Source organism: Pteropus medius, unplaced genomic scaffold (genome assembly GCF_902729225.1).
Source record: "Pteropus medius unplaced genomic scaffold, Ma_sr-lr_union100, whole genome shotgun sequence".
Lineage (NCBI taxonomy): Eukaryota > Metazoa > Chordata > Mammalia > Chiroptera > Pteropodidae > Pteropus > Pteropus medius.
This window is the reverse complement of record NW_024346771.1, coordinates 7,510,933-7,528,184: the sequence shown is the minus strand read 5'-3', so window position 1 is coordinate 7,528,184 and position 17,252 is coordinate 7,510,933. Positions and strand designations below refer to the sequence as shown.

General features: G+C 34.5%; 1 pseudogene; it reads right to left on the bottom strand.

Annotated features, from left to right (window-relative positions):
• Nucleotides 1-16,812: 16,812 nt before the first annotated feature.
• Nucleotides 16,813-16,931, bottom strand: LOC120613868 (uncharacterized; annotated as a pseudogene).
• Between the last annotated feature and the right edge of the window lie 321 nt (nt 16,932-17,252).

The window sequence follows — 17,252 nt, the reverse complement described above, 5'->3', positions numbered from 1 at the left end:
AAAACTTGATGAGCTAAGTATCACATTTTAAGTTTATGTGTAAAAATTGATGACAAAGTTTAAGATCATGGGTAATATCATCCCTTGCCTTTTCTTAGAAGGCCAAGCAGGTCTCTCACCATAACCTTTCCACTAGAGGCATATTTGCCTTCCTGTCATTAATATTTTCTGTCTCTATTTGTGATTCTAACAGTTTGTGGGATTAAATTCACTATATATTGATTTGGATGTGCTCCTTGTGTTTGAATCAAAAGAAACATCATTTTTTCCTCTGCAGCGATAAGGTATAGCAGATAGACAACATATTCTTCCATAAAAGTCATTTCTAAAGCTCTTTCCTTTTCCTGACTATCACATGGGTGTTATTTCCCCTTTTGAATTATAAATTAGGGTGTTGCCATTTATTAGAGATAAAGACAATGTGGACAGAAAAAGGGCCACATACTAAATCTGACAAACTCAGGAGAAGTTAGCATGGTGGGCTCTGCAAACTCAGATACTAAAAGTAACTACATAAGATGGTCTGAGCATAAAAATTCCAAACTAAAAGCGGGTCATGGCAGGTAGTCACATGACAGGTTGATCTTTACCTTAGGTAAGCTTGTTCATTGTCTTTTTGCATGTAAGGTAAAGTACCCTTGAAATGTCAGAGTAATCCTTTTTTTCCCAGACTCCTCAGGGCCGACCCACTCCACCGCATCAGAGCACAAGACCACAGAACTTCTCATTGTTATCTTATTCCCCAAATACCATCTCTATATGTTGTAAATGTTAAAAGTATTAACTATCTTGTATGCACCAAGGTAAAGAATGTATCTCTTCATTTTACTTTTTATCCAATTCCAGAGATTTCCCAATTTTGCTTTCTCCTACCCCCTTAATCTACCACCAATGATTTCATCTAAACCCTCTTTATGTTTCCTCCTTTAATCTAATAAATAAATTAAGCTGCAAAATTGCCATTCTCTGGAGTATTTTCTCAATTTTTTGCGAATTTGCTTCCTAGCAATTATCAGTTTGGCTCAAATAAACTCATAAAAATTCTCTACAGATTTGGGTGTTTCTTATGTCAACAATGATAATTTTTTTTTTCTCCGAGTAGAAAAAGCCAACTAGATTCCGAAACCCCAAAACTCAGAAACAGTCCATGGACATCAGCTTAAGTGAAGCCATTCAGAACAGAAATCTCAATGAACTGTTTGTTTGTTTTTTCTTTTTTTAAGTCGTCAGAGAAATCAGTTAATAGCCAGGAGATCAAAGACTTTTGATTTTTAAATAAACATGCAACTGAACTACCTACCATCGGTGGGGAAAGAGAAATTAACATTTTTTTAAGACTTATGTCCTGAGCTAGTCACACTCACAGATATCATCTCATCTAATTCACACTTGAGAGTTAGGCGTCGAGGTCACTTTAATGAAGAGAGAAGCAAGGTCTTGTCCAGAGTCCTAAGCTATGGGGCTATATTTTGAAGTTAAGCTGTCTCACAGCAGGGCCTGCTCTGTGCCTGGGACTTTTGCTGAACAATTCTATTTTGTAGTAGGAGGATATGGGGAGCATTCTCCACTCCTCATCCTGTTCACTTCCTTTGGGATCCCTGGCCCAAGTAAATTACTGCATTTAAATGTCTTCGGTGTGATTTTAAACGTACTACAAGGTAAATAAATCAGCCCCTTAACTTGTTAAAAAGAACTAAGGAGTACTTCGATGATCTACTTTCCAGAGGGCAAGCACTAAATACGAAAGGCACTGCTCAAATGGACTCCTCAGTTCCGCATTTCATTTCAAAGAATGAAAGAAGAAATTGGAATCTTTTATTAAAATCCTCCCCATAATCCTGCAGCAGTAACTATTCTTCACTTTTAAAATAGAATGACTATCTTCCTTTCCAAACTTGCTGCATTAGTACAAGACTCAAAATCAGGCAAGATGTTAGACGTTAAAATCTCTGCAAAATATAAGGTTCTTTAAAAATATAAGGGTTTGTATTTCTGCTAGTGCTGAATTTTAGCCCAAATTGAATTATTAAAAAAGAAATCATTTTGATTGCCATAAAATTTCTATAAAATTTTTATTTGCTACACATTCAGTGAATTTTGAAAGTAAGAGATAAAGATTGTCCCTTAGTTGAGATGAGGATGTTATTCTACAGGCCCTGAGTCCTATAATCTTATAGAAAGACCTGAGCATGAGAAGGGAGAGGGTCCTACCCCAAGGAGACAATCTGGCTAAATGTCAAATGATCCTTTGACATGTTGCTATTCATCCGATTGACTGTGAACTGCATGAACCAAACTCTTTGTGCCAAAAATAATGTGACTTTTCTTTGGATCTTAAAGTGTTTTTCATTTTCAAGAGATTCATGCATTTGTCGAACTGCCCCTGAATGTTCATTAATTTCGTGTGAGATATGGCAGCTTGAAACTAAAGGTGACCTAAATGCCACAGTATCCTATAAGTATTAAAGAACCTCAGGAATTAATGAGCCTAATGGACACTCATTCTGTATTCAGAACAAGAGGCCATGGCTCACTTGGAACTCATTCACAAGCTCAGCAGACCTCAGCATCACTCAGCCACCAGGTCACAGTGTGTAAGAAAGAGCCATTTGGTTATGAACTACAAAATGAGTTGGCATAATTTTAAGTGTTAATCATGCACATCAAAAGCACTTGAACCACTTCCCAAAATAATATAATTTTAGCTCAGCGAAAGGCAATTCTTATGGTATACAAAACACAGAAACAGGAATTGGAATATCGGGCTTCTTGTATCACTTTCGGCACTAATTCATTGTGCTAGCTTAGAAAATGTAGCTTAAATACCAACTGGTTCCCAGTTCGTTGCTTCTTCCCACTCCGCCCCTGCCAAAAAATAAAAAAATAAATTTTGAGAAAAAGTGTTTAAAATGAAAATCAAGAATCCCTTATTCCAAACTTTTTTGATCCATTACCCTCAGAATATCAAACTGACAAGCATTCACTTCTCCCCTGGACAAAGACAACAAACTTTAATTAATTCTGCATTTAGTTTCTTTCTCTCTTTCTTTTTCCTTTTTCTTCTCTTTCTTTCTCTCTTTCTTTCTCTTTCTCTCTCTCTTTTTTTTCCTTTTTCTTTTCTTTCTTTCTTTCTTTCTTTCTTTCTTTCACTCTTTCTTTCTTTCTCTTCTTTCCTTTCTTTTTCTTTCTTTCTTTCTTTCCTCCTTTCTCTCTCTTTCTTTTCTTCTTTCTTTTGCTTTCTTTCTCTTTTTCTTTTTTTTTTTCTTTCATTCTGTAATAATTAAGGCACCCATGATTTCATCTAACAATTTATCCTAATAGCTATGGCAAGTTTGATTTTCTTACATTTTTATTGATGGGAGAAGAAACATGTTAATTTCATTATAAGGAGGAACGGAGTTTTGCCACCATAAAATATGCCTTTTGGGATACTGATTGTTTTAAGCTGGTTATTTTTAAGAAGAGACTCAAGAAAAACATTTGACCTTCCCCCTAACTTCCTAAAAGAAATTTAGATAAAGGAACTGCTGCAGGGGAGCTATTATCATAGATAACTGTAATTTTATATGAACTAAGTGTGATACACAGGCCTATCAAGGCCCATTTGACCAAAGTCCCATTATTAAAAATGGCCCAGAAAACACTTATTTACCAAACATTTGCTTTTCTATTACCCTGTGAGTTGCTTTCTTGCTTTTTGAAGTCCTAAACCACACACTCTCCCTACTTCTCCTTAGCTCAAGATGGCATATAAATCTCTACTGCTGGATGTGTCCTGAGGCCCCATATTCTTAGGGAATCCTCATATATACATACATAATTAAATTTGATTATTTTCTCCTGGTTATCTGTCTTGGTCAGTTTGATTAGTAAACCAGACAAAAACTTAAAAGGATAGGAGGAAAAATTATTTTTTTCTCCCCACAATCACATACTTAATGTCTTTGTCTTCTAGCATCACTCTGGCTAAAGAGAGGTTTATGCCAGTCTCATATGTGTTGCTTTTGGGAGGCAATGTGATTATATTTCTTTTTCTCTGAAAGTTTTCAGAATCCTCTCTTTATTCTTGGTATTCTGAAATTTCAAGAAGATAATAACTCTTTGTTGGTCTTTTTAAAATTTGTCATGTTAAATATTTGCTTAATCAGTTCAAATTGAAGCTTCATGTCTGTTTTCAAATCTTGAAGAATTTCTTTTTTTATTTCATCGATACTTTTACTTCCCCACCCACTTATTTATTTATTTTTAACTTTTTTCTCTTTCTGCAATTTCTCTGAGTTATAGTGGGCCCTCCTGAAGTTGATCTTCCATTTCACTTGTTATTTATCTCATGTTTTTCTTATTTCTTTACTTAAGATTTTCTTTATGGAAGATTTCCACATATTTTATCTCTTCTACTTAAATTTTTGTTATCATTTTTTTTTTTTAAATGGAAGGTGGTCTTATTTTCTAAGAGTTCTTTTTGCATGGTATCATGTGATTATCTTATGTATTATGTATAAAGGCAAAAAGTTGTAATTGTGGTATAACCTTTTTTATTATAAGTTTTTCTTGGTACTTTTGTTTTATAATACAGATTTTCCTCAAATATGTGATGATTCTTTATTTTTCTGATATATGTATTCATGATACATTAAAAGGTTGATTTCAGCCTAGACTACTTCCTATACTATATACTTCGGTTGTGTCTAAACAGTTTATGTAAATTCCTGAAAATTATAGTGATTTACTTTTTTTCTTTTTCTTTTTTGCTGAGAGTGAATGTTTCTTTTTGTTTACCAAAAAAACAATATAATTTATTCCTTGATATAGAGTTTCAGTACTATTTCTGTTTTAACGAATTCTAATTTATCTTTATTGCTTTCTGTGAAGTCTATACTTGCCAAGACTAAAATCTCTCTGCAGGGTTCTGTTTAAAGTTTGACTCATTTCTGCTTTTTTTTTTTTCCTCCAGGAATATTCTGGAATGCAGCTGTCTCTGATCTTTCATCAGTCAGTATTCTTTCATTCACCTTCTGTTTTTCAGAAATTTGTAGAATGTTCTTGTCTGTAGATGGTTCATGTCCAATTTCTTTACCTTTACGGATATAGTACTTTGTGCCTGTTTATTATTATTATATTAAGATAATTGCAAAAATATCAAGGCAGATATGTGAACTCAGTTTGCCATCTTGTTTATCTTGGCTTCATTCATATTTGAGAAATCACTCTGGCTGTAGTGTGAATTGCGAAAGGAGGGCAACAGAGAGACAGGAAGATCAGTGATGAAGTTGATGTGACCGTTTAGAAGCAAAATATAGTAACTACAGCAGTGGTGATGGAAAGGAGAGAAATGGAGAGATATTTATGAGGGGTGACACCAAAGGACCTTGCAACATTCTCCTTCACCTCCTTTTATGTCTATACAATGAAGTCATTGCTCTGATGTTATAACATTTTTCCTAGGCCTGTCTTACTTGTCTTTGATTACTCTCACTATATATATTTCCCTTGTTTTCAATCTTATGGTTCCATCCTCTGTTTTAGGCTTATTCTTGCATTTCTGACCTTGGTCTCACCTTCTGGGACTTAGTTCTGCACTAGTGGTGCACATTCTTTGAACAACATGACGTAGCTCATCTTCCTAATGAAAACTTGTGTTTTGGATACTTTCCTCAAACCTCAGCCTATATTTTTATTACCAAGAGATGTGAATTCTAATACAGAACAGACTTCTTTTAATTGCTGACACCTTCCCATTTCTTTCTGAAAAGGCAGCTGGAACATCAAAGGCCTTAGACCTATGTTTTAAATCCAGATTCCCAATGAATTTTATGCTTTCCTGTGAGGATTGTGATAAGACACATTCGCCACCCTCTGCCTGTCACTTTATTTTGCCTTTTGTTGCACAACCTTGTATCATTTCTCCATTTTACCTATTGTCTTGTTTCCAATCTTCATCTGTCGTCATAGATCTAAGCTTGTCTCCTTTTTCTTGGCTTTCTCCCAGCAACAACTTCTATGGAAGATTTCAATCTCTTTTTCAATTTCTATTATTACAAAGACACATACTGGTGTTGGCTATTAGTGCATTAACCTATTCGGAGCATCATTTCATTCCTGGGGAGAATGAGAGGCAAGATGGAGGGCAGAAGAAAAGCTGACTTTCAAGGAGCCCCACACGATTATTTGAGAATTGAAAGCACAACGAGTAAATTGACTTAGGCATTTTTACTTTTTTTTCTGACTATTAAAATGAACTTAACTTGTCTTCCTGGCTTCAGTCATATCTATGTTAATCTTTAAGCCATACCGATGACAGAATTATTGTAAAATAGCAAATCAATTATGTTTTGCCTGCTTTCATATCACAAACTCATTAAAAACTGCATCCTCTGATTAAGAGATAATTTTACATGAAGAGATGAAGAAAAAAATCCCCCCAAGATTTCAAGGGATCTAAAGAAAATAGACCAGTTTAGTAAGCTGCCTCGCAAGAGCGTGGGAAGGGTGGGAGGTGGGCTAGACTGAAATTCCAAAGAAGTGTAGGAGGTGCATGAACTAACAGGTAATATGGGAGAATAGTGTAGAGAATAATGTGTCACCTGCTTCTTCTCATGGTCTTTAATAAAGTTAGTAAAGAGCAAATTCCGAATGGGATTCGATTTGATGTACTATGGAAAACAAAGAATGGGGAGATCTTCGTGTCTTGTCTGACGTGATTCAAAAGCAAAAAGGCTACACAAGATTCAGAAGCAGAAAGTAATGAGTCACAAGGATATAAGATGTAAATGTAAAATGGCCAGGGAGGCTCTGAGATTATAGAGGAACTGGAACCGAGGGTTAGGACACTTTATATCTTACATTAGTAAAGAGCAAAGTGCCCCATTCACTTATGTATTGCTTTGTCTGATCTCTGTCTAATTCAGGACTACTTTTTATAGGATTTCTGTGCAGTTGGGGAAAAATAGATGTTGAAGTCTGACAGAGCTGACCTCAGATACACTTGCCATTATAAGCTGTGGGAATTTGAGCAAATCATTTTACCACTCTGTGCCCCAGGTTGTTCATCTATAAAATAGGCATAATAATATCTACCACCCAGGATGGCTGTGGCATTTACTTGATATAAATTTAAAATCCCTGATAGCATTTTACTTGATCATGTTATTTTGTTTTATCTACTTTGCCCAACGTGTGTCTTTCTAATGATTAATAATAATATCTCTATTTCCTGAGGAGCAAATTTCAATGATCAGCAGTTATTTTCACTGGGGACTCCTTCTTTATAGCAAGACAAAATCTGTTTGCCTGCAGCTTTCACATATTAGTACTATAGTAGCTTCTGGAGCAACGAAAAGAGGATAGTCATCAAAAGTCAGATCCTTGAACTAGAACACAATTGCGTGGTTGAGATGAGATGTTCTACTGAATCTCTCATGTATTTCTATATTTCTGTATTTCTAGAGACCTTTTCCCTTCTGAGAATTCATCCTAGATAGGTGGAAATTTTTTTCACATGCTTTAAAAATAAGGATAGCAATAAGTGTGTAGCTGTGTTACTATATCTTGTTTTTAGACAGTGTCATTTTGATTGCCCTGCATAATAACAAACAGGCTGTATGAACAATTTCATCTCCTCTTTGAAGTATTCGAACAGATCAACTTTGTCTTCAGCAACCTTTCGGGAAGCTCTCTAAGGCTTTCTCCAAACCTTGAAGACAGCTGGGTCGATGTGAGCTGTAACCCAGGTAGTGTCACATATCTATCAGTATGCAGAGGTGGCAGTAGTTTCCTCTTTGTTAGGCCTCCCTTTTTGGCAGCCACATTCGACAGTTTGATTTCTCAAGATGGATGTGTGTTTACAAGGGGTTTAAGCTTTGGGCTTTTAAGATCACTATGATTTCGAGAAAAAAAAAACATGCATTACAGGAGTAATTTTGCACTTGCCATGGTTAATAATCTTTAATAGTGTACAATCGCATTTGTTCTTGTTTTCATATCAGCAGACAAACCGTGGGGAATACTAAGCAGTTAGACTTACCATTATTATTGCAATCCATCTGATTCTTTTTCTCATAAGTGAATTTTTAATTAGTTAAGTTACCACTGCACTCATGTTTATACAGTTTGGCTCTTTAACACAAAATTCCTGAAATTTAAAAGAAACAATTATCTCTGGCTTGCTGCTGTCTCCCTGTAGTAAGATAGATGTATATTATACTTACTGCAAAGATTGTTTTTGGGCTTGGTGATTAAGCATTTAACTTTCTATGGTTAGGTAGCTAGTCAAATATGTTCAACAGAGGAAACAAAGGAATAGAAGCCCAGCCTAGAGACTGCCAAAAGAGCACTCCAATGGTAGTAGAATTTTGGATATGCACATGTGCACCAGGCAAAGTGTTATATAGCAGCCAAGGCTCACTCAAAATGACTTCACATGCCAATCACCTAGAAATGCCTTTGGAACCATCAATCACAACCCAAATACAATGCAGACATACCCACTTCTGTGGGGCTTTTATCGTTGTTGTTGGTTGTTGGTACAGCTCTTTGCTAAAATCATGCGCCTCCTTAGAAGTGTGCTTTTTCTAAAATATCCTTTTAATATATATTTTCTAAATCTCACTGACCTATAAGATTCTTCACTGTGTCAATGAAGAATTGAGGGAAAATGATAACTACACTTCTGCACCTTTAACCCTCATCTCCTTGCTGTTGGGATGATGATGAAGTTCAGATCAACCCGGATGGTAACACTATCAAACAGTTGAATGCCAAGGAATATGTTTGAATGAATTATCCTGGAGCATATTGAGTTTAATTCTGAGGTACAAATTCTGAAGTACCTTCCTGATTTCTCCTTTTGGGCAATAAATCTTTGTTATCTCTATGCATACAATGCCTCTAAATAGGTAGAAATGAATTCAGAATGGGCACTCTGGCTTTTATCCACAAAATCAGAATTCCAGGGCCAAACATCAATTCATTCATCATAGGCAAAAGAAATACTTAATGAGATGAACAAGAAAAGGACATGACAGAGGAATTTTTTTTGGTTTGTATCAGAAGAGAGACTAACTAGATGTCATGTGAGTAAAGGGTAGAGGTGGTACAGTAGGCACAGCATAAGCAGCACAGAACTTGTAAGGTTTGCACATCAGCCCTCAACAAATGTCACTGTCTTTCTTTCTTCCTTCAGAGATAAAGATGATGACAGTAGTGACAGTAGAATAGTGACAAGAACAATGATATCCACTATAATATAAACTTAGAGAAAATAATTAAATTTTCTAAGGTAAAATCTAGTTTGAAGAGTATTTGGGGGTCAAAATCTAGTCACTCTGACTTCAGAAATGAGTGCTTCATCAGAATCTGACCTCCAGATCAGGGTATAGAGCTACAATCTCAAAGACTTCAAAGTCAAGGGGGGGCTGCCATGACAAAGTACCTATCACATCAAGCTTTTTGACTTTGGGTAGTAAACACACAATACAATATACGGGTGATGTATTTTTTGGATTGAAACCTATATAATTTTATTAACCAATATTACCCCTCAAAATTAATAAAAAAAGTCAAATATGAACACATCAGTTACTAAACTCAGCAAAGTGAATTAAGAAATTGGTTTCTGCTCTAGAACACCAGAAATTAATAAAAAAATAGATAAATATACACACAGAAGACAATCATGAAATATCAACTTCCAAGGCCTGAGATTCACAGATGTACCTTTAATATTATAAATATCCTTTTGTTAGTTCATGAAAAATTATCAAATTTTGGTAGAAAGAATAGACTAGCATGATATATTTGAGTCGTAAAAGGCTTATTATATACATATATGTATGTACACACATATATTTTATTTTCAGTATCATTGCCTATATTTAAGCTTTCCCTAGTTGATTTAAATAAAACTTACTTGTGAAATTTTTCTCTCTTATCTTTATTCATACATTTTTTGAGAAATATTAGGTTACAGCAAAATTGAGATATTTTAGAGATTTCCCACATATCCCCTGACCACACAGACGCTTAGCCTCCTGCATTATCAACATCCCTCATAAGAAGGACACAGTTGTTATAACTGAAGAACCTACATTGACACATTTTAATCACCCAATGTGCAAAATTAACATTATAGTTTACTCTTGGTGTTGTACATTCTATAAGTTTGGACAAATGTATAATGACCTATATCCATAATTATAGTATCAAACAGAGTATTTTGCTTGTCCTAAAATTATCTGTGCTACACGTATTCATTCTTCCCCTCCTCCAAACTCAGGTAATCACTGATCTTTTTTTTTTGCCTCTTTTTTTCATTTTTATTGAAATATAATAGACAATTAGTTGCTTGTATTTACATTGTACAATTCAATGAGTTTTTTTCCACTTATAGTTGGCTTACAATAATATACCAGCATAGTGATCAGAGATCCACATAACTTGTAAAGCGATCACCCCACTAAATCTAGTACTCATCTTTCCCCTTACATATTTAGTATAACATTATTAACCATCTTCCCCATGCTACACTTTAAACCTCCATGTCTGTTTTGAAACTATCCATTTGTACTTCTTAATCCCTTTGCCTTTTTTTTTGTTCCTCCCAATTCTCCTCTTACCTAGTATCCCTCTAAATATTCCTTGTATCTATGAGTTTATTTCCACTTTTGCTGTTGCTGATTTTGTTCTATAGATTCCACATGTATGTGAAATCATGCAATATTTGTTTTTCTCTATCCGACCCATTTCATTTAGCACAATACCCTCCAGGTCCATCAAAGCAATATCTTTTTCCATCCCCTTCCTTTTAGTCTGTGTGTGTCTTTTAATCTGAAGCGAGTCTCTTGTAGACAGCATATGTAGGGGTCTTATTTTCTTATCCATTCAGCCACTCTATCTTTTGGTTGGAGCACTTAATTCTTTTCCATTTGAGGTACCCGTTGATAGGAAGGTAGTCATTACCATTCTTTATTCCTGTTTTTAATACATGTTTTTTTTTCTTAAAGAAGTCCCTCCAACATTTCCTGTGATACTGGCTTGGTGATGATAAATTCCTTTAGCTTATTTTTGTCTGGGAAGCTCTTAATCTGTCCTTCAACTCTAAATGATAGCTTTGCTGGATAAAGTGTTCTTGGTTGTAGATCCTGGGTCTTCATCATGTCGAATATTATGTGTCAAACCCCTCTGTCCTGCATAGTTTCTTTTGAGAAATCAGCTGCCAGTTTATAGGTGCTCCCTTGTAGGTAACTGAGTGCTTTTCTCTTGCCGCTTTTAAGATTCTCTCTTTGTATTTAACCTTTGACATTTTAATTATGGTGTGTCTTGGTGTAGGGCTTTATGGGTTCTTGGTTTTTGGGACTCTCTAAGCTTCCTGGGGTTTTATGTCTATTTTCTTCACCAAGTTAGAGAAGTTTTTCATCATTGTTTCTTCAAATAGATCTTCAACTTCTTGTTTTCCTTCAGGTACCCCAATGGCACAAATATTTTTTTATCTTTAATAGTGTCCCATAGGCTCCTTAAATTATTATTATAGTCTTGGCTTCTTTTTTCTTACCATTCTTTTGAGTGTTCTTGGCTTTCCCATCCTCTGTATAGGTCATTTGATCCTCTTCTTTATTCACTTTGTTTATCGCATTTAATATACTTCTCATCTCAGATAATGTGTTCTTCATTTCTGACTGGTTCCCTTTTATAGTTTCCATTTCCATTTTTATGTTTTTTTTTAATATCTTTGTTGAAGTTCTCACTGAATTCATCTATGCTTCTCATAGTTCACTGAGCATTTTTACAATCAGTATTTTGAACTCTGCATCTGTTAGATTGCTTGACTCCATTATTTCTGTATCTCTGTTCTGTTCTCTCATTTGAGTTTTGCTTTTTTGGCTTCTCATTTTGGCTGCCTTTCTGTGTCTGTTTCTATGTATTGAGCAAAGCTCCTAAGTCTCCTGGTCTTATTAGTGTGGCTTTGTGAAGGTGTCCAGTGGCACAGTCCTGAGAGGGGTTCAGCTGCAGGCCATTTTAGTCCAAGCCTCTGCCCCTTTCCGGTGACCTGTTAAGATTTAGCAAGCAATCCATAGATGCTGTGCTTATAGTTGCCTCAAAAGGCCACACCAGAAACTGAGGCCAGCTGCCACCAGTGTGAGTCTAGGTGCTGCTCAGCAAGGAGCACCTGACTCACTGAGGATATACCTGGATGTGACTTGGGTGGGGCTGTGAGTTAGGGGAGGTGGAGTTTCATGGAATCCTCTGGGAGGATCGACCTGTGTTATCCAGTTTGATGAAGTCTCGGCTATGGTGGCGCTGTATGCACACACTGGGAAGGGGGAGGGCTCAACAGAGGAACAACGGATACCACTGGCAGTTCTGTACAGAGCGAGTCTCACCTGGGCCTTCACTCAGACATCTCAGTGTTCCCCTGTAAGTCCCTGGGGCCTGCTGTGTGCAGCTGAACTGGCGCTGGTGCTCAGAACAAGGAGGTTCGTCACCACGAAAGTCTGCTCGGGTCCACAGCCCCTTTAAGAGGCTTCTGTTGCTGCCACTGCCACTGCCGCAGCCTTTGTCTCATTCAGCCACTGGAGACGAGGCGGCCCCGCGTCCTTATCCTATCCTACCTTCTGCTGTTGCAGGGTGATTTCTTGAATTTCTCCCGAGTTGTATGGCTTGTCCATCTCGATCCCAGGTGATTTTTCCTTCTGTTTGCTCTTTGCTTCTGTCACAACTTTGATTTGGTCGCCAGAGAGATGAACAGTTTCTATCATGCACGCCATTTTTTCCTGCCTCTCAATCACGGATCTTTAACTGTCTCTATAGTCTTGCCTTTTCCAGAATATCATGTAGTTGGAATCATATAGTTTGTAGCCTTTTCAGATTTGCTTCTTTCACTTAGTGATATATTTAAGGTTCCTCTACGTCTTTTAATGGCAAAATAGTTTTTTTTTCTTTTTAGCACTAAATAACATTCCATTGTCTGGATGTACCAGTTTATTTTTTCTTTTACCCACTGAAAGACATCTTGGTTCCTTTTAAGTTTTGACAATTAGAACTTATTCTGCTATAAACATCCATGTGTAGATTTTTGTATGGACAGTTATCAACACATTTAGGTAAATAATAAGAAGGGCATTTGCTGAATCATATGGTAATAGTATGTTCAGTTATGTAAAAAACCACTGAAGTGACTGCACCATTTTTCATTTCCAAAAGCAATGAATGAGTGTTTCTGTTGCTCCACATTCTCCTCAGCATTTGGTGCTCTCAGTATTCCAGATTTTAGCCAGAATGGTAATGGTATCTCATTATAGCTTTAATTTTCATTTCCCTGATGACATATGATATAGAACATCTTTTCATATTCTTATTTGTCATCTATCTATGTATCTATCTATGTATCTATCTATTTGTCTATCTATTTATCATTTATCATCTATTTATCTAGCTATTATCTATCTATATCTATTTGAGAAAGTGTCTGTTCAGGTCTTTGGCTCATTTTTAAAAATTTTCATTATACTCTTTTAAGAGTTCTTTGTTTATTTTGGATAATAGTCCTTTATCTAATGTGTCTTTTGCAAATATTTTCTCCCGGTCTCTTGTTTGTCTTCTCATTCCCTTGACATCGTCTTTCACAGAGCAGAGGTTTTTAATTGTAATGAAGTCAAGTTTATGAGTTTATTTCTTTCATGGATCATGCCTTTGGTGTTGTATCAAAAAATCATTGCCATATCCTATTTCATCTAGTTTTTCTTCTCTGTTATTTCCTAGGAGTTTTATAATTTTATATTTTACATTTAAGTCTGCGATTGACTTTAAGTAAATTTTTGTAAGAGGTGTAAGGTCTGTGTCAAGATTTACTTTTATTTTTTATGTGGATGTCATGTCGTTTCGGTGCCATTGTTTAAAAGACTTTTTCTCCATGTATTGCTTTTGCTCCTTTATCAAAGATCAGTTGGCTACATTGATATGGGTCTATTTCTGTGATTTTTGTTCTGGTTTACTGAGCTATTTGCCTATTCCTTCACTAGTATCACACTGTCTTTATTACTGTAGCTTTATAGTAATTCTTTAAGTTGTCAGTCCTCTAAATTTATTCTTCTCATTCAAATTTTCATTGACTATTGTTGGTTTTTTGTCTCTTCATTTAAACTTAAGAATTAGTTCATTGATATCTAAAAATAATTTGATAGGATTTTGATAAGGATTGCATCGACTCTATAGATCAAGTCAGGAAGAATTGACATCTGACAATGTTGAATCTTCCTATCCATGGACATAAATTATCTTTACAGTTATTTAGTTCTTTGATTTCATTCATCGGTTTTGTAGTTTTTCTCATATAGATCTTCAATATATTTTCTTAGATTTATGCCTGAAGAATTCATTATTTGAGGGTGCTATTGGCATATAAAGGGTATTGTGTGTTCGATTTCATTTTCTACTTGTTTATTGATGCTAAGTGGGAAAGAAATTGACTTTTGCATATTAACCTTGTATCCTACAACCTTGCTATAATCACTTCTTAGTTCCAGGAGTTTTGTTTTATTTGTTGTATTGTTGTTGTTGTTAATTCTTTTGGATTTTTTACATAGATGATCATGTCACCTGTAAACAAAGACAGTTTTATATCTTCTTTACCAACATGTATACTTTTTACTTCCCTTTTTTTTTGCATATTTTATTGCATTAGCTAAAATATCCAATTGAAAAAAGTGGTGCAAAGGGACAGACATTTCTTGTATCTGAAATTAGTTGGGAAGATTTGAGTTTCTCAAACTTAAGTATGATGTTACATATAGGCTTTTTGTAGATAGTCTTTCTTAAGTTGAGGAAGTTTCATTCTATCCCAAGTTTACTGAGAGGTTTTATCCCGATTACCATAATTGGATTTTTTCAAAAGCTTTTTTCTACACCTATTGATATAATTATGTGACTTCTTTTTTAGTCTATTGATGTGATAGATTGCATTACTTGGTTTCCGAATGTTGAAATTCGGTCATACATACCAGGAATAAATTCCACTTGTTTGTGGTGTACATTTTTAAAAAACTTTTCAGTTCAATGCACTAATATTTGTTGAAGATTTTCATCTATGTTCATAAAAAATATTGGTGTATAGTCCTTTTTAATGTATTTTTTTGTTATTAAAAAAATGCTGGCTTTGTAAAATGAGTTAGAAAGTGTTCCTTCTGCTTATATTCTCTGAAAGAGGTTATATAGAAATAGTATAATTTATTTTCTTAAATGTTTGGTAGAATCCACCAATGAACCTATTTGGGCCTAGTACTTTCAGTGAAGGTTATTAATTATTAATTATTAATTAAATTTCTTTAATAGATAAGAGCCTATGCAGATTGTCTATTTGTTCTGTGAGTTTTGGCAAATCATGTCTTTAAGTAATTGGTCTATTTAAGCTAGGTTATCAAGTTTGTAGGTATAAAGTTTTCCATAATATTCCTTTATTATCTTTTTAATGTACATAGGATCTGTAGAGATACCCTCTCTGTTATTTATATTAGTAATTTGTATTCTCTCTTTTTTCTTTTTTCCTATCTAGAGATATCATTTTATTGATTTTTTAAAGAAATTACTCTTGGTTTTCTAAATTTTTCTCTATTTCCTATTTTCTATTTTATTCATCAGCGCTCTAAATCTTTCTATTTTTTTTTTTCTGTTGATTTTGGATTTAATATGTCTTTCTCTTCTTAGTATCCTAAATTGGAAACTTAGATGATTGATTTTGGATCTTTCTGCTTTTCTAATATGTGCATCTAATGATATAAATTTCCCTGTAAGCACTATATTACTGCTTCCCTCCAACTTTGATAAATTTGCTTTCATTTTTATTTAGTTAAAAATATTTTAAAATTACTCTTGAGATTTTATCTTTGACTCAGGTTCTTTTCTTAGAAATGTGATGATCAATCACATATTTTAGTATCTTTCATTATTATTATTATTATTATTATTTTGTATAGATTTTAGTTTAATTCATTATGGTCTGAGAGCAAAAATTGTTTGATTTCTATTCTTTATGATCCACAATGTAGTCTATCTTGCTGAACATTCCATGTGAGATTAGAATATGTCTTCTGCTGCTTTTGGATTAAGTAGTCTATTGATGCTGATTACATCCTGTTGATTAATGATGTTATTGAATTCTGCTAAATCCTTAGTTAGTTCTTCTTGCTAAATCTATTTCTGATAGAGAGGTGTTGAAGTCTTCAAATATGATATTGGATTAATTTATTTTCATTGCCCTTCTATGAGTTTTGCCTCATATAGTTTGATACTGTATTTTTATGCATACATGTTAAGGATCTGTCTTCTTGGAGTATTGACCCCCTTATCATTATGTAGTGTCCTTTATCCCTGGTAACATTCTTTGCTTTGAAGTTTTCTCTGTCTGAAATCAGTATAGCTATTTCAACTTTCTTTTGATTATTAGCTTAGTATATTTATTTCTATCCATTTACTTTTAATCTATGTGTATCTTTATATTTAAAGTGAATTTCTTGTAGAAAATTCATTGTGTCCTTTTTTAATCAGTTCTGACAATCACTGTCTTTTAATTGGTACATTTAAACTATTGCTATCCAAAGTGATTATTAATATATATGATTATTAATATATATAATATGCATATATAATTAATATATATTATTAATATATGTGTGTGTATATATATGTGTATATATGTATATATGTGTGTGTGTGTGTGTGTGTGTGTGTGTGTGTGTGTATTTAGGTGAGGCAACCCTTGGTTGATCTCACAGATTGCAAGTACCTTGTCAGCTTACAATCTCTTATTTTTTTAATTTTTTATACCTACACCACCTGGTCTTCCTAGATAGTCTCCCATCCAAGTACTAACCAGGCCCGACCCTGCTTAGCTTCTGAGATCAGACAGGATCAGACTTGTTCAGGGTGGCATGGCCATAGACTAAAGTGATTATTAATATTGTTGAACCAATATCCACCATAAATTCTCATTATTTGTTTCTACTTGTTGCCTTATTTTTTTAAAAAATAATTTTTTTTGTCAAGTAAAGTTGACATGCAGTATTATGTTAGTTTCAGATTTACAACATAGTAATCAGATATTTATACAACTTACGAAGTGATCACCCTGATAATTCTAGTACCCATCTGACACCAGACATAGTTATTACAATATTACCGACTATATTTCCTATGTGGTACTTTACCTCTCTGTGACTGTTTTTATAACTGACAATTTGCATTTCTTAATCCCTTCCCCTCTT